Source organism: Oncorhynchus mykiss, chromosome 24 (assembly GCF_057628025.1).
Source record: "Oncorhynchus mykiss isolate SJ-2025 chromosome 24, ASM5762802v1, whole genome shotgun sequence".
In the NCBI taxonomy this organism is placed as follows: domain Eukaryota; kingdom Metazoa; phylum Chordata; class Actinopteri; order Salmoniformes; family Salmonidae; genus Oncorhynchus; species Oncorhynchus mykiss.
In genome coordinates this window covers 27,674,150-27,691,808 of record NC_143045.1, presented here as the reverse complement: position 1 = coordinate 27,691,808, position 17,659 = coordinate 27,674,150, and the positions used below count along the sequence as shown (strand labels likewise).

Here is a 17,659-nt window from a genome sequence, read left to right as displayed (position 1 = left end):
TGTTTGCTTAGGTCAGAGTGTGATTTGGGTGGGCATTGTTTCTGATTGGGGATCATACTTAGGCAGCTCTTTTTCCCTCCTTCAGTGTGGGATCTTGTCGTTGTTTGAGTGCATGTAGTTTGCACGACGAAGCTTTTTGTTCGTTGTATTGTTTATTGTTTTTTTCTTGGTGGAACATTTAAATAAAATAATGTATGCCTACTACGCTGCACCTTGGTCACCTTCCGACGACAAACGTTACAATAGTTTTGATGTCTTCACTGTTATTCTACAATGTAGAAAATAGTACAAATAAAGAGAAACCCTTGAATGACTAGGTGTCCAAACTTTTGACTTGTTCTGTATATCCCCAGAGAGAGGCTCTACCCCTTCCCCCCTCAACTCTCCACACCCCTTCTCCCCCAACCCCCGCTCCAGCCACTCTCCCCCTTCACCTCCCCTGGTGTCCGCTATAAGATGTGTTCCTGAGGTCCTGAAGGTTGGCGTTGTAGGTGAGGTCTTTAAAACAGGGCTTAAGAAGGTGGATCATGGTTCTGAGGCTAACAAAAGCAGTGAAGCAGTAGTACGGCTCTCCAAAAGAGCCAATGAACATCACCCCACACAGTCTTAATGGTGCAGCTGGTGTACAACACACGCAGCAATGACACAAACATAATGGTTACTTACTGTGGGTGGAAGTCTGTAGAATCTCATTGACTACTGCTATGTATCTCCTTCACTGGTATCATACAGAGCTATACATTTCTACTAAGTATGCTAAACAGCTACGGTAAACCTGAGTTCTTTAGTTAGTTACATATTTACTACAACTGGGTTCTACACAGGAAGTCTACATTTGTATCTCTGCTATATTAAGTTAATACATGGAAAAAGAGGAACCTTATAAACATTGTTTCATAAGATTACATAATTTCCTTCCTATTTTATGAGCCACACATTGCTTCAATGGTTAGATTACACCCCCCCCCCCCCCCCCCCCCAATCTGCTTTGATCCCTATTCAAATTCCTCAGTGGTACCAGAACCCCCAGGCCCTATCCACCCCTCTATGGCGCTGGAGCCTACCAATCACTCTATTAGTGTGTTGTTCTGTGGAGACCATACAACAACACCCCTTTTAAAGCAGCTCTCTGCTCTGAGGGAAGGAAACTGGAGCCTACCAATCACTCTATTAGTGTGTTGTTCTGTGGAGACCATACAACAACACCCCTTTTAAAGCAGCTCTCTGCTCTGAGGGAAGGAAACTGGAGCCTACCAATCACTCTATTAGTGTGTTGTTCTGTGGAGACCATACAACAACACCCCTTTTAAAGCAGCTCTCTACTCTGAGGGAAGGAAACTGGAGCCTACCAATCACTCTATTAGTGTGTTGTTCTGTGGAGACCATACAACAACACCCCTTTTAAAGCAGCTCTCAGCTCTGATGGAAGGAAACTGGAGCCTACCAATCACTCTATTAGTGTGTTGTTCTGTGGAGACCATACAACAACACCCCTTTTAAAGCAGCTCTCTGCTCTGAGGGAAGGAAACTGGAGCCTACCAATCACTCTATTAGTGTGTTGTTCTGTGGAGACCATACAACAACACCCCTTTTAAAGCAGCTCTCTGCTCTGAGGGAAGGAAACTGGAGCCTGTTTGAACATGAAGACTCTTTTGTTCCTTATTGGTAATCACACTCACATCTCCACCAGCAACAGCCCACAGAGTGAATCACCATGGTGACCACAACAAACCTCTGGGGAAATGGTCAGATAGCCCATCTCTAAGCTCTGCCCCCCCCCCCCCCCCCCCTAATGGAAAGACAGACACTACTTGGTTATGAGAGGGTGCACAGTTTCGGATAGGTGTGCATGAAAGCCCAGTGAACTGGCAGGAGAGCCTATTTTCTAGGCCACAACCCTGGGCCTCTCACATTGGAACAATGGCGGTTTTATTTCCTCCCTTGGGCTTCAGCTTTGAGCTACCTGTCCCATTTCACCCCCAAACTATCCTAACCCTCACTCAAAATAGTTCCTCTCATAGGTCAACCAGGCTACTTATACCCTGAAATAATACTGTCCACAAACCTCTCTTACCTCAAAATAAATAGTCTATTGTTTTTGTCGTATTGGACTGTGTTCATAATGTTGTCTGCCAGGGCATCTAGGATATACGCCGGTCCTTCACTGACTGGATCTGCAGTTTGGAACATAAGCTGAGAGACTGAGAGCTGTGTGTTACAGAGACCGAGGGCCACTGCTGATGACAGTATAGACATTAGACATCAGCTAGAAAATAAACTAATTCATTGGACAAGGGCCGACGCGAAAATGACTGGGAGTGAATGGTAGCAGTGCCATCAAAGTGTAAAATGAACACAATCGCATTGAATTTCAGCTAACTACTCAGCAAATACATAGCATAATGGTTTTACTGTCATTCTATTCATATTACACCCTAACCCAGGCAATTTGCCAGGTAAACTCATGGGTACATTTGCAATGGCTGCCTGGTATTGTGATAATAATTTCCATGGTAAAATGTTCAATCAAATGATGTTAACTTATGTGGCTCACACAATGGAATGTAACTTCTATAATGTCAGTTGAGTTGAATCAACAAATCACAGCACTTATTGATAGGTACACTTCCTGCTTTTACTTCCTGCTTTGCTCCCCGCAGTCCACCCATTATGCCATCATTGACTTGAATGGGGATGCCCGTTCTATTCATTCTATTTCTATGGCAGCACATGCAGTCAGGAGCAGAGGAGGAGAAAATGTGCCTCTTAATTATATATACACTACCGTTCAAAAGTTTGGGGTCACTTAGAAATGTCCTTGTTTTTGAAAGAAATTTAAAAAAATTGTCCATTAAAATAACATCAAATTGATCAGAAATACAGTGTAGACATTGTTAATGTTGTAAATGACAATTGTAGCTGGAAACGGCTGATTTTTAATGGAATATCTACATAGGCTCACCGAGGCCCATTAACAGCAACCATCACTCCTGTGTTCCAATGGCACGTTGTGTTAGCTAATCCAAGTTTATCATTTTAAAAGGCTAATTGATCATTAGAAAACCCTTATGCAATTATGTTATGGCTTTAGAAGCTTCTGATAGGCTAATTGACATCATTGAGTCAATTGGAGGTGTAACTGTGGATGTATTTCAAGGCCTACCTTCAAACTCAGCGCCTCTGCTTGACATCATGGGAAAATCAAAAGAAATCATTCAAGACCTCATAGAAAAAATTGTAGACCTCCACAAGTCTGGTTCATCCTTGGCAGCAATTTCCAAACACCTGAAGGTACCACGTTCATCTGTACAAACAATAGTACGCAAGTATAAACACCATGGGACCACGTAGTCGTCATAGAACGTTGTGAAAAATATAACTGTTTGGCAATAAATACTGTTGTTATGTTTGGAGGAAAAAGGGAACGCTTGCAAGCTGAAGAACACCATCCCAAAGTGAATCACGGGGGTGGCAGCATCATGTTGTGGGGGTGCTTTGCTGCAGAAGGGTCTTGTGCACTTCACAAAATAGATGGCATCATGAGGTAGGATAAGTATGTGGATATATTGAAGCAACATCTCAAGACATCAGTCAGGAAGTTAAAGCTTGGTCGCAAATGGGTCTTCCAAATGGACAATGGCTCCAAGCATACTTCCAAAGTTGTGGCAAAATGGCTAAAGGACAACAAAGTCAAGGTATTGGAGTGGCCATCACAAAGCCCTGACCTCAATCCCATAGAACGTTTGTGGGCAGAACTGAAAAAGTGTGTGTGAGCAAGGAGGCCTACAAATCTGACTCAGTTACACCAGCTCTGTCAGGAGGAATGGGCCAAAATTCACCCAACGTAACATGGGAAGCTTGTGGAAGGCTACCTGAAACGTTTGACCCAAGTTAAACAATGTAAAGGTAATGCTACCAAATACTAATTGAGTTTATGTAAACTTCTGACCCACTGGGAATGTGATGAAAAAAATAAAAGCTGAAATAAATCATTCTCTCTACTATTATTCTGACATTTCACATTCTTAAAATAAAGTGGGGATCCTAACTGACCTAAGACAGGGAATTTTTACTAGGATTAAATGTCAGGAATTGGGAATTTTTACTAGGCTTAAATGTCAGGAATTGTGAAAAACTGAGTTTAATTGTATTTGTCCAAGGTGTATGTAAACGTCCGACTTAAACTGTATACACACACACGAACACACATGTATAGCTATTCTAACAGCTATTTTGGTGACCACGGTCATTTGGCTGGCAATTATCATCATCCAAAAGCCCTTGTGTGAGGTACTGTTGTCCAAGTCACAGAGGGTTGTTGTTGTTTGTGTTGTCATGAGTCACCGCCCACAACAGGCCCGGTACCAGCCTCGAGTTTTGAGGTCACATGTTGACTTTGGAGATGACCCATGACAGAGCGCCTCAGACGCTGTCTTTCAGAGGTATCTGGTGGTTAGAAAACTGGACAGACGGTGACATGGCCTACATGTGTATATTTCTGTGTGTGCGCTTGTACAGTGTGGTCAGGGTGCTGCCCAGACAAATGCATGGTGTGTGTGTGTTAGTCTGACATCAGTAACCAGACTAATAAAGCAGTCTTAGCCCACTCGTTCACCATATAAAATGACCATACAGTCACTATGACAACCAGGAACAAGCACATAGAGAACATGCAGTAATAAGAGACTGCCCATTAAGCCAAAGACCAATGTAACTAAGGACAGCACACACACACCCAAATTTGATTAAAATCCTTTCACTGCCATGTCTACAAACACACCAAGAAATTCTACAACAGCGATAAAGATAAGAGTGAAAGAAAAATAGAGGTAAAATAAAGAGAACGAGAACATGACGTAAAATGGGAATGAAAGAGTACAAGAATGTAAAAAAACAGGGAAAGCAAATTAGAGTCGAGGTGAGCTAGGAGGGAGATGGAAGGATAAGAGGGAAGGGGAAGAGGGAAGGATAAGAGGGAAGAGGGAGAGGGAAGGATAAGAGGGAGAGAGAAGGATAAGAGGGAGATGGAAGGATAAGAGGGAGAGGGAAGGATAAGAGGGAGAGGGAAGGATAAGAGGCAGAGGGAAGAATAAGAGGGAGAGAGAAGAATAAAAGGGAGGGAAGGAGAAGAGGGAGGGAAGGATAAGAGGGGAGGTGAGAGGGATATGGAAAAATAAGAGGGTGCGGGAAGAATTAGAGGGAAGAGGGAGAGGGAATGATAAGAGGGAAGAGGGAAGGATAAGAGGGAGGGGGAAGGAGAAGAGGGAGAGGGAAGGATAAGAGGGAGAGGGAAGGATAAGAGGGAGAGGGAAGGATAAGAGGCAGAGGGAAGAATAAGAGGGAGAGAGAAGAATAAAAGGGAGGGAAGGAGAAGAGGGAGGGAAGGATAAGAGGGGAGGTGAGAGGGATATGGAAAAATAAGAGGGTGCGGGAAGAATTAGAGGGAAGAGGGAGAGGGAATGATAAGAGGGAAGAGGGAAGGATAAGAGGGAGGGGGAAGGAGAAGAGGGACGGGGAAGGAGAAGAGGGAGGGGGAAGGAGAAGAGGGAGGGAGGGATGGATAAGAGGGAGGAGGAAGGATATGAGGGATGGATAAGAAGGAGGGGGAAGGATAAGAGGGAGGGATTTTTTTATTTCACCTTTATTTAACCAGGTAGGCCGGTTGAGAACAAGTTCTCATTTACAACTGTGACCTGGCCAAGATAAAGCAAAGCAGCGCGACAAAAACAACACAGAGCTACACATAGAATAAACAAACATAGAGTCAATAACACAATAGAAAATCTGTATACAGTGTGTGCAAATTAAGTGAGGAGGTAAGGCAATAAATAGGCCATAGTGGCGAAGTAATTACAATTTAGCAATTAACACTGGAGTGATAGATGTGCAGATGAGAATGTGCAAGTAGAAATACTTGGGTAGTAGGTGGGTAGTAGGTTGACTGGGCTATTTACGGATGGGCTATTTACAGATGGGCTATGTACAGCTGCAGCGATCGGTAAGCTGCTCTGACAGCTGATGCTTGAAGTTAGTGAGGGAGATAAGTCTCCAACTTCAGTGATTTTTGCAATTCGTTCCAGTCATTGGCAGCAGAGAACTGGAAGGAAAGGTGGCCAAAGGGGGTGTTGGCTTTGGGAATGACCAGTGAAATATACCTGCTGGAGTGTGTGCTGTGGGTGGGTGTTGCTATGGTGACCTGTGAGCTGAGATAAGGCAGAGCTTTACCTAGCAAAGACTTATAGATGACCCGGAGCCAATGGGTTTGGCGGCGAATATGTAGCGAGGACCAGCCAATGAGAGCATACAGGTCGCAATGGTGGGTAGTATATGGGGCTTTGGTGACAAAACGGATGGCACTGTGATAGACTCCATCCAATTTGCTGAGTAGAGTGTTGGAGGCTATTTTGTGAATGACGTCGCCGAAGTCAAGGAATGGTGAAGGAGCAGCATGAGTGAAGGATGCTTTGTTGCAAATAGGAAGCCGATTCTAGATTTCATTTTGGATTGGAGATGCTCGATATGAGTCTGGAAGGAGAGTTTACAGTCTAGCCAGACACCTAGGTATTTATAGTTGTCCACATATTCTAAGTCAGAACTGTCCAGAATAGTGATGCTAGGCGGGCAGGCGGGTGCGGGCAGCGATCGGTTGAAGAGCATGCATTTAGTTTTACTAATGCTTAAGAGCAGTTGGAGGCCATGGAAAGAGAGTTGTATGGCATCAAAGCTCGTCTGGATGTTTGTTAACACAGTGTCCAAAGAAGGGCCAGATGTATACAGAATGGTGTCGTCTGCATAGAAGTGGATCAAAGAATCATCCGCAGCAAGAGCGACATAATTGATATATACAGAGAAAAGAGTCGGCCCGAGAATTGAACCCTGTGGCACCCCCATAGAGATTGCCAGTGGTCCAGACAACAGGCCCTCTGATTTGACACACTGAACTCTATCTGAGAAGTTGTTAGTGAACCAGGCAAGGCAATCATTAGAGAAACCAAGGCTGTTGAGTCTAATAAGAATACGTTGATTGACAGAGTAGAAAGCCTTGGCCAGGTCGATGAAGACGGCTGCACAGTACTGTATTTATCGATGGTGGTTGTGATATCGTTTAGGATCTTGAGCGTGGCTGAGGTACACCCGTGACCAGCTCTGAAACCGGATTGCATAGCGGAGAAGGTACGGTGGGGTTCAAGATGGTCGGTGATCTGTTTGTTCACTTGGCTTTTCGAAGACTTTAGAAAGGCAGGGCAGGATGGATATAGGTCTGTAACAGTTTGGGTCTAGAGTGTCTCCCCCTTTGACGAGGGGGATGACCACGGCCGCTTTCCAATCTTTAGGAATCTCAGAAATATGAGAGAGAGGTTGAACAGACTAGTAATAGAGGTTGCGACAATGGCGGCGGATAATTTTAGGAAGAGAGGGTCCAGATTGTCAAGCCCGGCTGATTTGCAGGGATCCAGATTCTGCAGCCTTTTCAGGACATCAGCTGTCTGGATTTGGGTGAAAGAGAAGCCGGGAGGGCTATGGCCAGTTGCTGCGGGGGGTGCAGAGCTGTTGGCCGGTGTTGGGGTAACCAGGTGGAAAGCGTGACCAGCAGTAGAGAAATGCTTATTGAAATTCTCGATTATCGTGGATTTATCGGTGGTGACAGTGTTTCCTAGCCTCAGTGTAGTGGGCAGCTGAGAGGAGGTGCTCTTATTCTCCATGGACTTTACAGTGTCACAAAACTTTTTGGAATTAGTGCTGCAGAATGCAAATTTCTGTTTGAAAAAGCTAGCCTTTGCTTTCCTAACTGACTGTGTATATTGTTTCCTGGCTTCCCTGAAAAGTTGCATATCGCGGGGACTATTCGAAGCTAGTGCAGTGCGCCACATGATGTTTTTGTGCTGGTCAGGGGCAGTCAAGTCTGGAGTGAACCAAGGGCTATATCTGTTCTTAGTTCTGAATTTTTTGAAAGGGGTGTGCTTTTTTAAGATGGTGAGGAAGGCACTTTTGAAGAACAACCAGGCATCCTCTACTGATGGGATGAGGTCAGTATCCTTCCAGGATACCCGGGCCAGGTCGATTAGAAAGGCCTGCTCGCAGAAGTGTTTTAGGGAGCGTTTGACAGTGATGAGGGGTGGTCGTTTGACCGCGGACCCATAACGGACGCAGGCAATGAGGCAGGGACCTCTGAGATCCTGGTTGAAAACAGCAGAGGTGTATTTAGAGAGCAAGTTGGTCAGGATGATATCTATGAGGGTGCCCATGTTTACGGATTTGGAGTTGTAGCTGGTAGGTTCCTTGATAATTTGTGTGAGATTGAGGGCATCTAGCTTAGATTGTAGGACGGCCGGGGTGTTAAGCATATCCCAGTTTAGGTCACCTAACAGCACAAGTTCTGAAGATAGATGGGGGGCAATCAACAGTGAGAGACTTATTTCTGGAGAGATGGATTTTTAAAAGTAGTAGCTCAAACTGTTTGGGCATAGACTTGGATAGTAGGACAGAACTCTGCAGGCTATCTCTACAGTAGATTGCAACTCCGCCCCCTTTAGCAGTTCTATCTTGACGGAAAATGTTGTAATTGGGGATGGAAATTTCAGAATTTTTGGTGGCCTTCCTAAGCCAGGATTCAGACACGGCTAGGATATCAGGGTTTGCGGAGTGTGCTAAAGCAGTGAATAAAGCAAACATAAGGAGGAGGTTTCTGATGTTAACATGCAGTCTGCATATGCACCCAAGGCTTTTCCGGTTACAGAAGTCAACAAATGAGAGTGCCTGGGGACACACAGGGCCTGGGTTAACCTCTACATCACCAGAGGAACAGAGGAAGAGTAGGATAAGGGTACGCTAAAGTCTATAAGAACTGGTTGCCTAGTGCGTTCGGGAACAGAGAGTAAAAGAAGCAGACTTCTGGGCGTGGTAGGATAGATTCAGAGCATAATGCACAGACAAGGGCATGGTAGGGTGCGAGTACAGTGGAGGTAAACCTAGGCATTGGGTGACGGTGAGAGAGGCTGCATCTCTGGAAGCGCCAGTTAAGCTAGGTGCGGTCTCTGCATATGTGGGGGGTGGGGCAAGGGAGCTAACCGAGACATGTAGAGCGGGACTAGGGGTTCCGCAGAAAAACAAAACAATGAGAGCTACCCTAAACAACCGTATACAAGGCATATTGACAGAGGGAGGCATAAAGCAATCACAGGTGTTGATTGGGAGGGCTAAGACTACAACGGATAAACAGATAAGACAACAACAACGGGTAAATGGCATTGAATGGGCAGAGAGGGTCAGTTAGCTACACACAGGGCCTGAGTTTGAGGCTGGGGCCGATAGATAAACTAAATGAAGTACCGTGTTAATGAACAGTCCAGCAGGCATCAGCTGTGTACCCGAGTGATCATAGGGTCCAATAAGCAGCAATGGACGAAACAGGGAGCCCCGCGGCAGTCGTCACTACACTAGGCGAGCGGGAGACACGGCGCTCAGAGAGCTAGCAGGCCGGGGCTAGTATCTGGGTCCTCACCAACATCAATGAAGCAGAGGCCAGTTGAGAGCACATCGGCCGAGAGACGTCAGCAGACCAGTCGTGATGGATCGGCAGGGCTCCATGTCGACAAAGGGTCCAGGCCAATTGGCAAGAGAGGTGTTGTAGTTGGTGTACTTTGTTTGCTAGCCGGGGGAATGGGCCTAGCTCGAGGCTAACTGGTGCTTGCTTCTGGACAAGGATGATAGCCACTCGGTAGCAGCTAGCTAGCTGTGATGATCCGGTGGAATGGTCCAGAGCAGTCAGGTATGCTCCGGGTTGATATCGCGCTGTGCAGACTGGCAGATATTATCGGGGCTATCTGGGCTAAAGTGTCTGGTGTCTGTGCTAAAGGTAAAGACTGCTAGCAGTGGATAACAATGACTAAATAGCTAGTAGCTAGCTTCTGATGGAGGTTCCAGTTATAAGGTAAAAAAAAATAGTAGATCTGTACTATGTTGGGTGAGGCGGGTTGCAGGAAGGTATATTTAATTTGAACATGGAAAAAGAGATTGAAATGTATACAGAAAAAAAAGAAAAAATCTGAATATTTACATGGGACAATAACGGGACAAAAACAAACACGTCTTGCTGCTACGCCATCTTGGATTGAAAGGGAGAGGGAAGGATAAGAGTTAAAGATAAGAGAGAGGCGGAGGGATAAGAGGGAGGGGAAGGATAAGAGGGAGGGGGAAGGATTAGAGGGAAGAATAAGAGGGAAGGGGAGGATAAGAGGGAGGGAGAAGGACGAGAGGGAAGAATAAGGGGGAGGATAAGATGGATGGGGAAGGATAAGAGGGAAGGAGGAGGATAAGGGGGAAGGATAAGAGGGAGGGGGAAGGATAAGAGGGAGAGGGAAGGATAAGAGGGAGAGGGAAGGATAAGAGGGAGGGGGAAGGATAAGAGGGAGAGGGACTGAATGAAGATGTGGAGAGTGATTCCTTTGTCTGCCTGGAGCACCAATGCCTTTCAGAGAGATTCTAAGAGACAGGATACCATGGCATTTCGACGGATTCTAGAGCGTGTCCGACATTCTAATATCTCAAGCTGCCAATGGAGACCTTGAAGGTCTAGAGGGGTGAGCTGAAACCAGACCCCATCTCAGACCAGCACCATCAACACACTCTTAGGACAGGGCAGCTAGGAGGGGAGTGACTGGATCATTTCCTGGCACTTGACCCCAATTTAATAACACAACTGTTTGTGCTCAGCCACACCACACACCTGTTCTGTGGTATTCCTTGTCATTCTGTATCATGTAGTGATTTTTCTTACTGGAACTCTTCTGTAATATACCAGGGAGATGAGAATGACTGAGTGAGGGAGTGAATATGTTTGTGTGCTACAGTATATTGTGAGATGTGGAGGGAGGGAGAAGCAGGGAAAAGAGGAGAGGTGTAGTACTTGAAGTCTTTGGTGATATTGTTGGGGTCTGATGCACTCCTGCAGGGTGTCAAAAGCCTTCTTTAGAAGGCACTCTGGGTTCTATGAAGACATGGTAACTGTTCCAACACAGAGCCAGTAAGGCATGTCATAACATATAATGAGTGGATTGTATATACTGTATATATAACAGCCTCCCAATGTTATACTTAAACAGTGTGTAGGAGTATTGTTCAAATAACCTGAACCTTATTTAGAATATCATAGTGTTCAGAGTTAAAAGAGTTTTCCAAGTGTCTCAGTCTCAGTACGGGCACAGGCCAGCTCCATTAGTGGTCACCCCAATAATAACCTCATTATTTCAACCTTTATGACTTTGTAAAAAAATATCATCTTTACAGTGGAGAAAGTGAGCCTTGTTTAGACAAGCAAGTGAAAGGGTAAAAAAATTAAGGGCAAAAAACACTCACTAAACCACAATGACCTGATGCTTGTTGGGAAATAGAAACTTGCGTGGACTGGGAGAAATATGACATCAGTGCAGTGTTCCCAACTGAGCTTCTGTGTTTGTGTGTGTTGGTTGATCTTGAAATGTTCCCAGTCTCATCAAAAGAGATCAGTGTGTTTTTATAGATGTCCATGTTCCAAAACACTGTTGCCTTGGTGACACCCTTGTAGTCTTCCTCAATAAACCAGTGAGACAATAGAAGAGAGAAAAGAAGAGAAAGCCAAAGACAACTACCTAGAGAGGACCCTTCACTCTTCCCCATCCACCCACATTCCTCTACCTGCCCTCCATGGTATACAACACTGGCCATTATCCTCAACTCTAATACACATAGTGACCAGTGGAGGCTGCTGAGGGGAGGACGGCTCATAATAATGGCTGGAATGGTATCAACCGTGGTTTCCAGCCATCATTATGAGTCGTCCTTCCCTCAGCAGCCTCCACTGATAGTGACAGACTCATATTCAGTGCATGACTATTTCCAGTTCACTATTCCATAGCAAGGATATCCCTGGGATCTACATTCAGCAAGGTGAAACATTCCAAACACTGAGATCTCCTGAATACTCGCCGGGAGGTAAAGGGCAAGTCCAGGAAACTACGGCCCAATCCAGACTCAACCTTTTGTTATGACTCTCAGCTGTTTATTGAGTGATATACTTACGTTCATTTCAGACAAATGTGTAAAATGGTTAAGTGACACCCTCCTCCAGGTATCTTGTAATGCCCTGATACTCCCCCAGGCAGAGTGACACACTGGTCATGGAGAGAAAGAGCGATGGGGAGATGGACAAGCCTGAGTACAGGTCAAATTAGAGTGAGAATATACAGATGACAGAGAAAAAGGAGGATTACTGTGTGTGTGTTATTATTACCTGAGAAGTTGACCGTGGTGTGGAGAGGCTCGCTGCTTGCCACAGCAGAATAAATCAGGTGGGAGTACTTGAGTCAGGATCGGGCTGCCAGCGTGCCTAGGTACGATCCCGCCGAATGCCACCCACTTGCTGTTGGTCAAGCCCCGTTGTTTGGTGATGACAGCGCGGAAGTGAGCCAGGTCAGCCAGAGCTTGTTGACTGCTGAGAAACCATAGATTATCTGTGCTCATGTCACTGTAAGGGACAAGACAGACAATGGGTCAATCAAGTCAGGAGGATGCCAGTCTGAGAGCCTCACTCAGCACTTGGTTGACTATTTATATACTCTGCATGCAATGCCACGTCAATCAATCCCACTAGTTTCTTTGAACTAGCCAGATACAAATAGGATGTGGTCATCCTGTCTGGGTTGTGTGGGGGCTGTGCTTTGGCAAAGTGGGTGGGGTTATATCCTTCCTGTTTGGCCCTGTCCGGGGGTATCCTCGGATGGGGCCACAGTGTCTCCTGACCCCTCCTGTCTCAGCCTCCAGTATTTATGCTGCAGTAGTTTATGTGTCGGGGGGCTAGGGTCAGTTTGTTATATCTGGAGTACTTCTCCTGTCCTATTCGGTGTCCAGTGAATCTAAGTGTGCGTTCTCTAATTATCTCCTTCTCTCTTTCTCTCTCTCGGAGGACCTGAGCCCTAGGACCATGCCCCAGGACTACCTGACATGATGACTCCTTGCTGTCCCCAGTCCACCTGGCCGTGCTGCTGCTCCAGTTTCAACTGTTCTGCCTTATAATTATTCGACCATGCTGGTCATTTATGAACATTTGAACATCTTGGCCATGTTCTGTTATAATCTCCACCCGGCACAGCCAGAAGAGGACTGGCCATCCCACATATGCTCTCTCTAATTCTCTCTTTCTTTCTCTCTCTCGGAGGACCTGAGCCCTAGGACCATGCCCCAGGAATACCTGACATGATGACTCCTTGCTGTCCCCAGTCCACCTGACTGTGCTGCTGCTCCAGTTTCAACTGTTCTGCCTCATTATTATTCGACCATGCTGGTCATTTATGAACATTTGAACATCTTGACCATGTTCTGTTATAATCTCCACCCGGCACAGCCAGAAGAGGACTGGCCACCCCACATAGCCTGGTTCCTCTCTAGGTTTCTTCCTAGGTTTTGGCCTTTCTAGGGAGTTTTTCCTAGCCACCGTGCTTCTACGCCTGCATTGCTTGCTGTTTGGGGTTTTAGGCTGGGTTTCTGTACAGCACTTTGAGATATCAGCTGATGTACGAAGGGCTATATAAATAAATTTGATTTGATTTGAAATAATAACAGATATCCATCAGTAAAATTACATTCAGATTGAGAGAGCACAGGACACTTTGAACAGTGGGCTCACCTTTCAATGGAACACTGCTACCTAGCGGTCATTTGATGTAGAACAGCCACCATAATAAAGTGATGGAAGCGCAGTATACATTTCTAGGTCAAATCTAAACATACATAAAAAACAATCAATAAACTTACGCCATGGGATAACTGTCGCCGTAGAAACTGTGGTCTACCATAAGATAGTGGGCGCCGAGCTTCTTGGTATAAGGAATCCAGGCCGAACCGGGGTTCATGGCCATCCATTCGGCATTGATTGGACCCTCTCCGCCCTCCGCCAATCACCACCAATCCCCCAGCTCTGTAGTGCGTCTCACTTACGAGGAATTTCTGGCAATGTATTAAACAATATGTTGTGTTATGCATGAACTAACACTCTTGATCACACCTAGACAGTAGACTTTTAACATCTCACTGGTAATTGATCTCTCCATATACTGCAGTGCAAATAAGAATAGAATGAAATGTCAGAACTGACTTGATTCCACACTCGACTGTCTGCACCTTTGAAGTTGTCCAGTTTTTGGGTAATCCATTGCTGCTGAAAGACAGGTTTGCCTTTCCCTCCTGGACATCATTAGAAGATGCAGATCTTTCTCTTTTTTTCTGTTACCTTTAAAAAAAAACATCACCAAGGACACACAGACATGCAAAAGTTAAATCTATGAGAGCTTCAAAGGCCATGTTGACGGGCTGGGAAAACGAAGAGGAAATACCATAGAAAACGTTTCAAGTACTCTTATGGAAATAGAAAGGCATGTGATATTTGTAAAATGGTATAGAATCAGCTTGATCCTCTCTGTCGAAGACGCTTGGACCTTCTTTTTTTATATTTTCAGTGGTATTGTTAACAAACACGCCCCCATAAAGAAAATGAGAATTAAAAACAGGTTCAGCCCCTGGTTTGACCGTGATCTTGCAGAGTTACTCCACCTCAAGAATTACATTTGGCGAAAGGCTTGGCACACGCATACTCAGGCTGACTGGCTTTTGTTCAGGAAAATGAGAAATAAGTGCACTCAGGCTATCCTGAAGGCCAAAGTCAGTAACTTTAAGGAGCAGTTCTCTCTCTGTGGGTCTAACCCCAAGAAGCTCTAGAAAACGTTTAAAGACCTGGAGAATAAACCCTCCTCACAGCTGCCCATGTCCCTTAAAGTTGATGATGTGGTTGTTACTGACGAGAAGCACATGGCTGAGCTCTTTAATCACCACTTTATTAAGTCAGGATTCCTATTTGACTCAGCCATGCCTCCTTGCCCGACCAACATTTCCTCATCTCCCACACCTTCTAATGCGACTATCCCCGATGCTTCTCCCTCTTTTTCCCCTGCCCCACTACAAAGTTTCTCCCTGCAGGCAGTCACTGAGTCTGAGGTGCTAGAGGAGCTCCCGAAACTTGACCCCCAAAAAAACATCTGGATCAGATGGTTTAGACCCTTTCTTCTTTAAGGTTGCTGTCCCTATCTTCGCCAAGCCTATCTCTGACCTTTTTAACCTGTTTCTCTTTTCTGGGGAGGTTCCCATTGCTTGGAAGGCAGCCAGGGTTCATCCTTTAATTAAAGGGGGAGATCAAGCTGATCCTAACTGTTATAGGCCTATTTCTATTTTTGCCCTGTTTATCAAAAGTGTTGGAAAAACTTGTCAATAATCAACTGACTGGCTTTCTTGATATCTATAGTATTCCCTCCGGTATGCAATTTGGTTTCCGCTCAGGTTATGAATGTGTCACTGCAAACTTAAAGGTCCTCATTGACATCACCATTGCTCTTGATTTTAAGCAATGTTGTGCTGCTATTTTTATTGACTTGGCCAAAGCTTTTGATACGGTAGACCATTTTATTTATTTCATCACATTCCCAGTGGGTCAGAAGTATACATACACTCAATTAGTATTCGGTAGCATTGCCTTTAAATTGTTTAACTTGGGTCAAATGTTTCGGGTAGCCTTCCAAAAGCTTCCCACAATAAGTTGGGTGAATTTTGGCCCATTCCTCCTGACAGAGCTGGTATAATTGAGTCAGGTTTGTAGGCCTCCTTGCTCGCACACGCTTTTTCAGTTCTGCTCACAAACTTTCTATGGGATTGAGGTCAGGGCTTTGTGATGGCCACTCCAATACCTTGACTTTGTTGTCTTTAAGCCATTTTGCCACAACTTTGGATGTATGCTTGGGGTCATTGTCCATTTGGAAGACCCATTTGCGACCAAGCTTTAACTTCCTGACTGATGTCTTGAGATGTTGCTTCAATAAATCCATGTAATTTTCCTCCTCATGATGCCGTCTATTTTGTGAAGTGCACCAGACCCTCCTACAGCAAAGCACCCCCACAACATGATGCTGCCACCCTCGTGCTTCACGGTTGGGATGGTGTTCTTCAGCTTGCAAGCTTCCCCCTTTTTACTCCAAACATAACGATGGTCATTATGACCAAACAGTTCTATTTCTGTTTCATCAGACTAGAGGACATTTCTCCAGAAAGAATGATCTTTGTCCCCATGTGCAGTTGCAAACCGTAGTCTGGCTTTTTTATGGGGTTTTTGGAGCAGTGGCTTCTTCCTTGCTGAGTGGTCTTTCAGGTTATGTCGATATAGGACTCGCTTTACTGTGGCTATAGATACTTTTGTACTTGTTTCCTCCAGCATCTTTATGAGGTCCTTTGGTGTTGTTCTGGGATTGATTTGCACGTTTCGCAAGAAAGTACATTCATCTCTAGGAGACAGAACACGCCTCCTTCCTGAGCGGAATGACGGCTGCGTGGTCCCATGGTGTTTATACTTGCATACTATTGTTTGTACAGATGAACGTGGTTCTTTCAGGCGTTTGGAAATTGCTCCCAAGGATGAACCAGACTTGTGGAGGTCTACAATTTTTTTGCTGAGGTCTTGGCTGATTTCTTTTGATTTTCCCATGACTTCAAGCAAAGATGCACTGAGTTTGAAGGTAGGCCTTGAAATACATCCACAGGTGAAACCTCCAATTGACTCAAATGATGTCAATTAGCCTTTCTGAAGCTTCTAAAGCCATAACATAATTTGGGGACATTTTCCAAGCTCTGAAAAGGAACTGTCAATTTAGTGTATGCAAACTTCTGACCCACTGGAATTGTGATGCAGTAAATTATAAGTGAAATAATCTGTCTGTAAACAATTGTTTGAAAAATGACTTGTGTCATGCACAAAGTAGATGTCCTTAGCGACTTGCTGAAACAATAGTTTGTTAACAAGAAATTTCTGGAGTGGTTGAAAAACGAGTTTTAATGACTCCACCTAAATGTATGTAAACTTCCGACTTCAACTGTACATATGAGATGAGTAATGTAGGGTATGTAAACATTATATAAAGTGACATTGTTTGAAGTGACTAGTGATAAATTGATTAAATCTAATTTTTATTATTAAAGTGGCTAGAGTTTAACAGTCTGATGGCCTTGAGATAGAAGCTGTTTTTCAGTCTTTCGGTCCCACCTGTACTGATCTCGCCTTCTGGATGATAACTGGGTGAACATTCAGTGGCTCGGGTGGTTGTTGTCCTTGATGATCTTTTTGGCCTTCTTGTGACATCAGGTGGTGTAGGTGTCCTGGAGGGCAGGCAGTTTGCCCCCGGTGATGCGTTGTGCAGACCTCACTACCCTCTGGAGAGCCTTATGGTTGTGGGCGGAGAAGTTGCCGTACCAGGCGGTGATACAGCCCGACAGGATGCTCTCGATTGTGCATCTGTAAAGTGTGATTGCGATTGCATAGTCTGTTGACCTATTGTGGCGGTAAGCAAATTGTAGTGGGTCTAGGGTGTCAGGTAGGGTGTTGGTGATATAATCCTTGACTAGTCTCTCAAAGTACTTCAGGATGACGGAAGTGAGTGCTACAGGGCGATAGTCGTTTAGCTCAGTTACCTTTGCTTTCTTGGGAACAGGCACAATGGTGGCCCTCTTGAAGCATGTGGGAACAGCAGACTGGGATAGGGATTGATTGAATATGTCCGCAAACACACCAGCCAGCTGGTCTGCGCATGCT

General features: G+C 45.1%; 1 pseudogene; it reads right to left on the bottom strand.

Annotated features, from left to right (window-relative positions):
* Window positions 1–430: 430 nt before the first annotated feature.
* Window positions 431–16,291, bottom strand: LOC149972414 (putative serine protease F56F10.1; annotated as a pseudogene).
* Window positions 16,292–17,659: the final 1,368 nt, after the last annotated feature.